Source organism: Thalassophryne amazonica, chromosome 12, assembly GCF_902500255.1.
Source record: "Thalassophryne amazonica chromosome 12, fThaAma1.1, whole genome shotgun sequence".
NCBI lineage: Eukaryota > Metazoa > Chordata > Actinopteri > Batrachoidiformes > Batrachoididae > Thalassophryne > Thalassophryne amazonica.
This window is the reverse complement of record NC_047114.1, coordinates 20835162-20845886: the sequence shown is the minus strand read 5'-3', so window position 1 is coordinate 20845886 and position 10725 is coordinate 20835162. Positions and strand designations below refer to the sequence as shown.

The 10725-nt window shown below is 45.8% G+C and overlaps 1 long non-coding RNA gene across 1 annotated transcript in view; it reads left to right on the top strand.

Moving 5' to 3' along the window:
- The window catches only part of LOC117521403, an 84663-nt gene that overhangs the window by 16636 nt on the left and 57302 nt on the right, over window positions 1-10725 (top strand). The window lies entirely within an intron of this gene.

Here is a 10725-nt window from a genome sequence, read left to right as displayed (position 1 = left end):
AGAGACCGCTTCAACAGTGCTGCTGTCAATGAGACAGGGGCGCCGGAGCGCAGCCGCTTATGCAGTCGACTTCCGCATCGCGGCTGCGAGGTCCGGCTGGAATAACGCTGCGTTCCGCGCCGCCTTCGTAAACAGACTGTCGTCAGACCTGAAGGAGCACTTGGTAGCTAAGGACGAACCGCGAGATTTAGATGGGCTTATTGATCTTGTTATACAGTTAGACAATCGGTTAGAGGAACGCCGTCGGGAGCAAGACGAAGGACGTGGCCGGGCACACGCCGTCCCTCTCCCTTCCGGTTCCGAACGGGTTCCACCCTCCCCGTGCTCCACGGCCTCAACGCTCCGTGGGGTCACAGCTCCCCGTGCTGACGTTGCTAGGGAAACGTACAGGGCCAAAATGAGAACAGATGACAGAATGAGGAGGCTGGTCCGCGGGGAGTGTTTTCTCTGCAGCTCAAAAGAGCACAAACAGAAAAACTGCCCCAAACGGCCAAAACGACAACACTCGCCCTTAGAGACTGGGCTAAGGGGGATCATAACATTCACGTGGGACACACACATATTGCCACACGACTCCCAGTTACAATCCTGAGCGGGGATTTAACCCTTCAAGCCCCAGCACTGGTGGACACGGGGTCGGAAGGGAATCTGCTAGACAGCAGATGGGCTAGGGAGGTAGGGCTCCCTCTGGTGGCACTCCCTTCACCATTGCAGGTGCGGGCACTAGATGGCACCCTTCTCCCTTTAATCAAGCACAAGACACAACCAGTAACTCTGGTGGTGTCTGGAAATCATCGGGAGGAGATCGAGTTTTTTGTGACTCCTTCTACCTCCTGTGTGATTTTGGGCTTCCCGTGGATGTTGAAGCACAATCCCCGGATTGATTGGCCGTCTGGGGTGGTGGTTCAGTGGAGCAAAACCTGCCATCGGGTGTGTTTAGGATCCTCGGTTCCTCCCGGTTTACATGCTAAGGAGGAGGTCAAAGTCCCTCCCAATCTGACAGCGGTGCCGGTTGAGTACCACGATCTTGCTGACGTCTTCAGCAAGGATCTGGCACTCACCCTTCCCCCGCACCGTCCGTACGATTGTGCCATTGATTTGATTCCAGGCGTGGAGTTTCCGTCCAGCAGGCTGTACAACCTCTCACGACCTGATCGCGAATCAATGGAGACCTACATCCGGGACTCATTAGCTGCTGGGCTGATCCGAAATTCCACCTCCCTGATGGGTGCAGGTTTCTTTTTTGTGGGCAAGAAAGATGGCGGACTCCGTCCATGCATTGATTACAGGGGGCTGAATGAGATTACGGTTCGCAACCGATACCCGTTGCTGTTGTTAGATTCCATGTTCACCCCCCTGCATGGAGCCAAAATTTTTACAAAGTTGGATCTTAGGAATGCATATCACCTGGTTCGGGTCCGGAAGGGAGACGAGTGGAAGACGGCATTTAACACCCCATTAGGTCACTTCGAGTACCTGGTCATCCCGTTCGGCCTCACTAACGCCCCCGCGACGTTCCAAGCTTTGGTAAATGACGTCTTGCGGGACTTCCTGCACCGATTCGTCTTCGTATATCTGGACGATATACTCATCTTTTCTCCGGACCCTGAGACTCATGTCCAGCATGTACATCAGGTCCTGCAGCGGTTGTTGGAGTACGGGCTATTTGTGAAGGGCGAGAAGTGCGAGTTCCACCGCACCTCTTTGTCCTTCTTGGGGTTTATCATCTCCTCCAACAAGCCGCAGGAAGCTGCAACAGTTCCTCGGCTTTGCAAATTTCTACAGGAGGTTCATTAAGGGCTACAGTCAGGTAGTTAACCCCCTGACAGCCCTGACCTCTCGAAAAGTCCCCTTCACCTGGTCGGATCGGTGTGAAGCCGCGTTCAAGGAGTTGAAACGACGGTTCTCGACTGCACCAGTTCTGGTGCAGCCCGACCCTAGTCGCCAGTTCGTGGTTGAAGTGGACGCCTCTGACTCAGGGATAGGAGCCGTGCTTTCCCAGAGTGGAGAGACCGATAAGGTTCTTCACTCATGTGCCTATTTTTCCCGCAGGTTGACCCCGGCTGAAAGGAACTATGACGTCGGCAATCGAGAACTCCTTGCGGTGAAAGAGGCTCTTGAGGAGTGGAGACACCTGTTGGAGGGAGCGTCTGTGCCATTCACGGTTTTCACTGACCATCGGAACCTGGAGTATATCAGGACCGCCAAGCGGCTGAACCCCAGGCAAGCCCGCTGGTCACTGTTCTTCGGCCGTTTTGACTTCCGGATCACCTATCGCCCCGGGACCAAAAACCAGAGATCGGATGCCTTGTCCCGGGTGCACGAAGATGAAGTCAAAACAGAGCTGTCGGATCCGCCGGAGCCCATCATTCCAGAGTCCACTATCGTGGCAACCCTCACCTGGGACGTGGAGAAGACCGTCCGGGAGGCCCTGGAACGGAGCCCGGACCCCGGAACCCGGAACCGGGCCGAGGAACAGACTCTACGTCCCACCAGAAGCCAGAGCTGCAGTTTTGGACTTCTGTCACGGGTCCAAGCTCTCCTGCCATCCAGGGGTGCGAAGGACCGTGGCAGTGGTCCGGCAGCGCTTCTGGTGGGCGTCTATGGAGGCCGACGTCCGAGAGTATATCCAGGCCTGCACCACCTGTGCCAGGGGCAAGGCTGACCATAAGAAGACCCAAGGGCTTCTCCAGTCACTGCCTGTGCCTCATCGCCCCTGGTCCCACATCGGCCTGGATTTCGTCACGGGCCTCCCGCCGTCCCAGGGCAACACCACCATCCTCACGATAGTGGACCGGTTCTCCAAGGCGGCCCACTTCGTGGCCCTCCCGAAGCTTCCTACAGCCCAGGAGACTGCTGACCTCCTGGTTCACCACGTCGTCCGTCTGCATGGGATACCAACAGACATTGTCTCAGATCGTGGTCCCCAGTTTTCCTCTCAAGTCTGGAGGAGTTTCTGCAGAGAACTGGGGGCCACCGTGAGCCTCTCGTCCGGGTACCACCCACAGACAAACGGACAGGTAGAACGGGCCAACCAAGAGCTGGAACAGACCCTTCACTGTGTGACATCTGCGCGTCCGACGGCCTGGAGTAACCATCTGGCCTGGATCGAGTATGCCCATAACAGCCAGGTGTCTTCTGCCACGACCTCTCCCCGTTTGAGGTATGTCTGGGGTACCAGCCCCCATTGTTTCCCGTAGTAGAGGGGGAGGTCGGTGTGCCCTCGGTCCAGGCCCACCAGTAAAGGTAAAACTCTCAGCCGTTGCTTTTGTCTTTTCTGACAAGTGTTTGTTACACAGTGTTTGCAGTCAGTTCCGTGAGTGCTCGCAGCCGGAGGCTGAGTGTGAGAGACGTGGAGAGCTGACGTCTTCGCTCCCCACGCTATTCTGTGATAAGTACTCTCAACTGCTGTACGTACCTGTTTTCTGGATAGGAGGTGGAGGTGGGATCTCCACCAGCGTTGTTAGTGGGTGTACACACACCCACCTCTGTTTGTTTCTGCTCCTCGCCAGCTGTACCAGATCCGACGCTCGGAGACGGTGGCCACCTGGGGATTCAGGACTTGGCGGCTCCAGTATTCTCCTGGTTCGGTGGCGGAGGAAATCGTGTGGTTCCGGTTCTTCTCAGGACAGACGTCTTCTATCCTCGAGCCTGCCCACACGTCCCCTTTGTTGATTGACTATTATCTGACATTCTGTAATCTGCTGTACTTGGTTGTGCTCATTCACAACAGTAAAAGTGTTCATATTTGACTCTTTCATTGTCCGTTCATTTACGCCCCCTGTTGTGGGTCCGTGTCACGACACTTTCCCAACAATTAGGAGCCGCTTTGATATATTGTCCAAGATTTGGTTCCTCATTTTCCCCTCCTTTTTGTTGTTGCCACTGATTCTCCTGTGTCCACTAGTTGCCAGATAACTCTCATTTCTATTCCTTTTAGATCCGGGATTCCTGCTATTTGTAGGATGGTTTGTAAGGCTCCTTCTGCTTTCTTTTTTGCTTCTTGTATTTGGTCGGTTTAGTTGTTGTTATTGTTGATTATTTTCCCTAGGTATTTGTAATTTACACATTTTTCCAGTTTTTAGGGTCTTATGTAGAAATTTGTATCATCTTCTGGTTTCCCTATCGTCAAAACTTTGCTTTTTTCTTCCCCAAATTCTATGTGGTACCTATTTGCTAGATCGTTTGTTATGTTTAGCATCGTTTGCATTTCCTTGGCCGTCTCTGATATGAGGCCTATGTCGTCCATCCATAGCAGGCATCCTATTTTTTCTCCTGTACCTGTCTCTATTCCAAGGTTGTTATTCAGGAATTCTTTGCCTATTTTGTCTATTAGTAGTGAGTACATTATGACTGACAAAACTCCTCCTTGTCTGATGCTGTCTTTGATCTGTATTGTAAGTCCATATCTGGTCATTATTGAGGCTTTCAGGTTTTCGTTGAGCTCCTTTATTTTTAGCCATATTTTATCTCTTAATCCGTTATTGTAGAGAGTGTACATCGGGGCATCTGCCCAGGCTTTATCATATGCTTTGGTCACATCCAGGAACGTTATGTATCTTGGTTTTTTGTTGTCAATCAGGTGGTTTAATTGTAAAATGTGGTCTGCAGTTCCTATGTTTTCCTTGCCACCTCCCTGTAGCTCACTGATTTGTATCAGTGGCTTTATTCTATGGTGTAGGATTCTTTCATAAAATTTTCCTATGTTGCTGCTGAGGGTGAGTCCCCTTTCGTTGGCACATTTGCCTTTTTTTCCTTTGCCTTTGTATATACTTATAATGTGGCCGTTCCTCCATTCATCTGGGATTTTGTTTGTATGTGCCGTTTGGTTAAGCATTGTACAGTATATTTTCATAGTGTCATTTGTTGCATTTATGAATATTTCATTTGGTATGTTGTCTGGTCCCGTTGCCTTTTTCCGTTTTAGTTTCCTCTTTACCCGCAGCATCTCTTCGAGGTCTATTTTTGGTATGTTTTGCGGTCTTAGTTGGTTTGTAACTCTCTCAACCTCTGCCGATATTCTGTTGGTCTACGCCTCATACTCCGGTTTATCTTCTCTTGCTCGGTATAGGTCTTCATAGTAGTTTGCTATGTGGGATTTGGTTTCTTCCTCATTAGTGATTTCTCTGTTGTCCTCTGTGATGTAGTTGTATTCTGCCTGTCCCTTCTTGGCTAACGTTTTCCTCATTTTCCATATCTCGTTTCTTGGGTCTCTGCTGGTAATAATTTTGTTCAGGTTCTCTTGAACTTCTCTTTTATATTTCTTGTCCATTGCCTTTCTTAGTTTCCTTTGTGCTTCGTAGTAGCTCTCCTTTTCTCTCTCACTTCCTCCCGCAGGCCTTTTGTTTCCGGGTCTTCTCTTCTTTTTTGTTGGTTTATGCTTATTGTTCTTTGTCCTACCGTCTCTTTTAGGACTTCCTTTATTGCTGTTCCATATTCTTTGTATTCACTAGGTTTTATATTTCTAATTTTTTGGGGCAGTAATTTGTTGTATTCCTTCCAACCGTCTTCATTATCTAGGTTCCATCTTTTAATTCTTTTTGTTCTTCGGCTGGTCTCTGGTATTTGGTGCAAGCTGCTATCGTGTTGTGGTCTGTCTCCCCATGTTTGTTTTTGGGTCTGAGGGTTCCTACTTCATCAACTTCTACTCTTGTTGTTCTTTGTTCCATTTCTTCACACGCTATTATGTAGTCTATTACAGCTTTTTCATCATTGTGTCTGTTCTCTCTTGTCCACAGGCCTGTTTCAGATTTGAGGTTGATTGCCTTGCAGTCTGCTTCTTTTAGTAGGTTTTTTAGGATTCTCCCATTTCTACTTTCTTTTTGTTAGTGTTGTCCTGCTCTAATCTCCAGTTTTGCATTGAAGTCTCCTGCTAGTAGTACATTTCCTTCCTGTTTGTAGCATTGGATTTGTGTTTTGATTATGGCGTACTGCCTTAACACCTTATGGCATGTCTCTTGTGGTCCGTAGTAGCATCCTATGAAGTCTGGTTTATGTTTTGGGTTTTCTATTTTTAACCAAAGTATTTCCATTGTGTTGTCTTCTAGGTTTTCTTGGGCTGTTGTGTGCTTTGCTATTTTGTTTGTTGTAGCAATTGCTATGCCGACTCCTGTTCTGTTTAGTCTTTGCTTGGAGTACCATGTGCAGTTGGGTATTAGTGGTGGTTCTCCTTTTGTTTCTGTTACTATTACTATATCTGTGTTGTTAGTATGTATTATCTCAGATAAGCTATGTGTTTTCCCTCTGATACCGTTGATGTTTGTGTATATGATGTTTACCTTCCCTTGGTTATGCTTTTTTTTTCCTTCGTTTGTGTTTGGTTCTTTTCTCCCTTGTTTCTATCCATGGTATCGTATATATTTCTACTTCATTATTGAATGCTATTTTTCTTTTTGTATTTCTTTTTTCAGGGCTTTTTATTATTTTGCAGGGCTCTGGGTGTTGTCCTATTTAATTTTTGTGATGTTTATCCTGTTTGGTGTCCTTTCATTTTCCTCATCCCTTGATGTGCTTCGTTGTCTGGTCGTTTTCCTTGTCCATATTTGTTCTTCTTCTCTGTTTCTGTTTGGAGTTTGGTCTTGGACGTGTTTGTTAAGATACATAGCTCCCAAAATCTCTCCACTGAGGACTTAGCTAATACAGTTAAGGCCATTGAAGAAAAAAAGGAATTTCTGGGCTTGAAGGTTGTGGGTGAGAGCTCACTTGATGCAGATTTTACATTGTTTGAATTAAAGAGGGTGCTGATTGGTGTTAAGAATACTTCTCCAGGGAAAGATGGGCTTTGCTATAAAATGATTGAAGAATTATCTGATGTGGCAAAAACTGTGATTCTGATTTTTGATCTTATTGTATGGCCTTGCCTTACAATATAAAGCGCCTTGGGGCAACTGTTTGTTGTGATTTGGCGCTATATAAATAAAATTGATTGATTGATTGATTGATTTTCTATAACAAAATTTGGGAGCAAGGAAAGCTGCCCTCTGGGTGGAAACATTCTGTCATAGTTCCTGTAGGGAAACCAGGCCAAGACAAGTCAAATGTCAAAATCTACACACCCATAGCCTTGACGTCTAACCTGTGCAAACTGATGGAGAGGATGGTTACAAAGAGGTTAGTGTATGAGCTGGAAAGCAGAAGGTTGCTCACGCCTTACCAGAGTGGGTTCTGTAAAGGATGAACTGCTATGGATAATGTACTTTGCCTAGAGAATGAGGTATGTAAAGCACAAGTCAACAAAGAATCTGTTTTGGCAACCTTTTTAATATAGACAAAGCTTATGACATGGTATGGAAAGAAGGACTTTTAATGAAGTTGAATGAGATGGACATAGGTGGCAAAATGTTTAACTGGATTAAAGATTTTTTTTAATGGGTAGAACCATAGAGGTCAGGGTGCGGTCGGAGACTTCAAACACTTATGCAGTAGAGAATGGCACCCCACAGAGAAGTGTATGTAGTCCAATTTTGTTCAATATTATAATTAATGATGTTTTTGGAGGAGTGAATCAGAGGATTAACAGAACGTTATATGCTGAAGATGGGGCACTGTGGATTAAGGGCCGTAATATTGATAACCTGCAGAAAAGGATGCAAATGGCAATAAACCATGTTGAAAAATGGCCTTTTGACTGGGGATTTCACCTATCTGGTGAAAACTCAAACTTTATCTTTTTTACTAAGAAAAGGATGAACCCTGCAATAGACCTCAAGCTGTATGGACAGTCTTTTAAACAGGTTAAGAAACAAAGATATCTTGGTGTATGGTTGGATAGCAAGATCACTTTTAAAACTCATGTCCAAAAAATGTCAGACAAGTGCAAAAAAACAATCAATCTGTTGAGGTGTCTGTCAGGGTACAGATTGGGGGCATCTGGTTCTTCGTTAAAACAAATTTACACTGTTATAATCTGGTTGATTCTTGATTATGGATGTATAGTTTATAAGTCAGCAGCAAAAACCACGTTAGCTGGACTGGACAGGGTGCAGGTCAAAGCTCTCCGGCTGTGTTGTGGAGCCTTCAGAACATCGTCAGTTCCAGCACTGCAAGTAGAGGTGGGGGAGATGCCTTTGAAGGTTGAAACTCTCACTAGCATACTGGGTCACTTTACAAGGGCATGAGGCTACACATCCTACAAAGCAGATGTTAGATTGCTGGGAATATGGGTGCACTGTGACTTATAGTTTTGGATGGAGCAGCAATAAAGAGGCAGATGATATGGGAATCAGTACAATACCATGCAACAAAACTGTCAACTTCAGCGCAATTCCACCTTGGTTCTTCAACCTAGAGACTAAAAACATAGCCACGACAACCTCTTCTGTTCAACAGTATTTAGATATCTTGTATGATGATATGGTACAGATGTACATAGATGCATCCAAAGACCCATCAGGTAAAACAGGGGTGGCTGTTTACATTCCAAAATATGATATTTTGATTCAGAAAAGGACCTCATATCACCTCTCAATATTCTCTGCTGAAATGATAGCCATTACTATGGCGCTACAATGGCTGGGGGACATTAGGCCATGTAAATCTGTGATTTGTACAGATTCTATGTCCTTTTTAATGAGCATCCAGGTTGGGAATTCTGCATGTAGACAGGATCTACTAGATGAGGTTTTTCAGTTTATTTTTAGATTGACTCAGTTAAAACTCATTTTACATTTCACTTGGGTTCCAGCACATACGGGCATTGAGGGCAATGAGAAGGCAGACAAGTTGGCAAAACAGGCACTTAAGGCAGAGGGAGTAGAGGTACCGGTCCAACTTAGTAAGTCAGAATTCAAAGCAATAATCAAAGACGGTACTCAGAAGCTGTGGCAAGACAAGTGGGATAAGGGAGAGAAGGGCAGGCATCTATACAGTATTCAACAAAGGGTAGCAGTTAAGAGTCAGTTCATTCACATGCTACGAGGACACCTGGTTCACCAGGTTAAGAATAGGCATTGAATAGCAGTCTACACACAATAGGGAAGCATGAGACAGGGATGTGTCCGTACTGTGGAGAGGCAGAAACAGTACAGCATGTACTCCTGACATGTAGCCAGTACTCTGAAGAGAGAGAGGAACTTAAGAGGGTAACGAAGAACTCTGTTTCATTACGCCACTTAAGAGGGTAACGAAGAACTTTGTTTCATTACGCCACTTAGTTTACCTGGTGCTCAGTCCACAGCCAAAGCAGTTATAGATTTTCTGAAAATAACTCAATTTGCGAGGAGACTTTAGTTTTGTTTGTTTGTTTTGCTTTGTATTGTTTGTTTTTTCTTTCTTTGTTAGTTTAGTCGTCCATTGCCATCCCAAAGTGATCACACTTCAGTCCAGTAGGTGGCAGTAGTGCACTGAGATTGCAAGCTGCAAATACAAGTCACAGAAGAAGAAGAAGAAGCAGAAGCTGTTATTGAGAAGAGAGTTGAGCTTCGCTGCTGCATGCTATGTAATAAACAGGAGCTTCCAGCAGGGGGCAGGGCGCCCAAAGACAGAAGTGCTGACTCATTGTTTGGGTCTGTTGTCGCCTTTGATGCTACCAGAAGCGATCGTGGTGTTAAAACTCAAAATCAGCTTGTTATTAGTTGCAAGTGTACCGGAGACAATACTGGAAATTATCACTTTACCGAGGCGTTGCTAGGCTGGTATCATAGATTTACATCGACGCTACCTGGCTATACCCACCCGCTGCGCGTAAACAAATGACGTCATAGCGCACACAGCCTAAGAACTGTCCGCAGAGGAAAAAAAAAAAAAAAAGCTGTCTGCAGAAGAAAAAAAAAAAAAAACTGTCTGCAGAGGAAAAGATAAAAAGGCGAGAAGTGTGTGTTGGTCCCAATATGGATATTCCGGATGATTTTCTCATGGATAGTACGACAATGAACAACAGCCAAAGCAGCCAGCTTGACGAGGACGCACTGCCTAATTTGGAGAGCAGCGCGCACCAGCCGACACGACAAAAGTTAAAGTGAGCCAACTTTTTATGTACGTGTTACGTGTTGTGTATCTCAGTGAGTGATAATAATGCAAATAACATGCTGTTTTCCTGCGGTATGCATTCTAAGTCCCTCCATCCATGCTGTCGCCCTAAATGACAGATATTTGCCTGAGTTAGACGAGGGCGAATATCTGTTATGTTATTTGCATTATTATCAGTTATCTGTTGCTTCCGATAAATGTTTGGGTGGTTTATCAGTTTAGCTTTATAAAAGATAACTTTTCAGTTAGCTGATTATCTGTTATTGAAGCTAATTTTTTGGTTAGCTGTGCCCACCACTGGATAATACTTGGCCTAAGTTGTAAAAAAAAGGCAGGATGACTCGGTTTTTGCAGAAGAATCACCTGTAGATGTGGGTAAGTCCATGTGTGTGTGCAGCCCCTTTCCAGCCTCCCAAACTTTCACTGAAGCGGACAGACAAAGTGAACACTGCAGCCCAGTTGCTTATGCTACAAAAATGCCTCCTGAAAAAAAAAAAAATTGCAAATAAAATAACAAACAGAAACCTCTGCAAGTAAGTGATAGCAAAGTCACAGTGGACAAACACTGAAAGTGACAGTAAGAGCCCCTTCACACATAACACGATTGAAGCCACGCACAAAGGAGGAATTGCATGCCACCCGTGAAAAATCAGAGCCGCCTCAAATGCCTAGGATACCTGTCACCACAACATTCGCACAGCACAACATTCACACAAGTGGCCGAAAGACAGTGAATATCCTGCGTGTGCTCATTTGCTC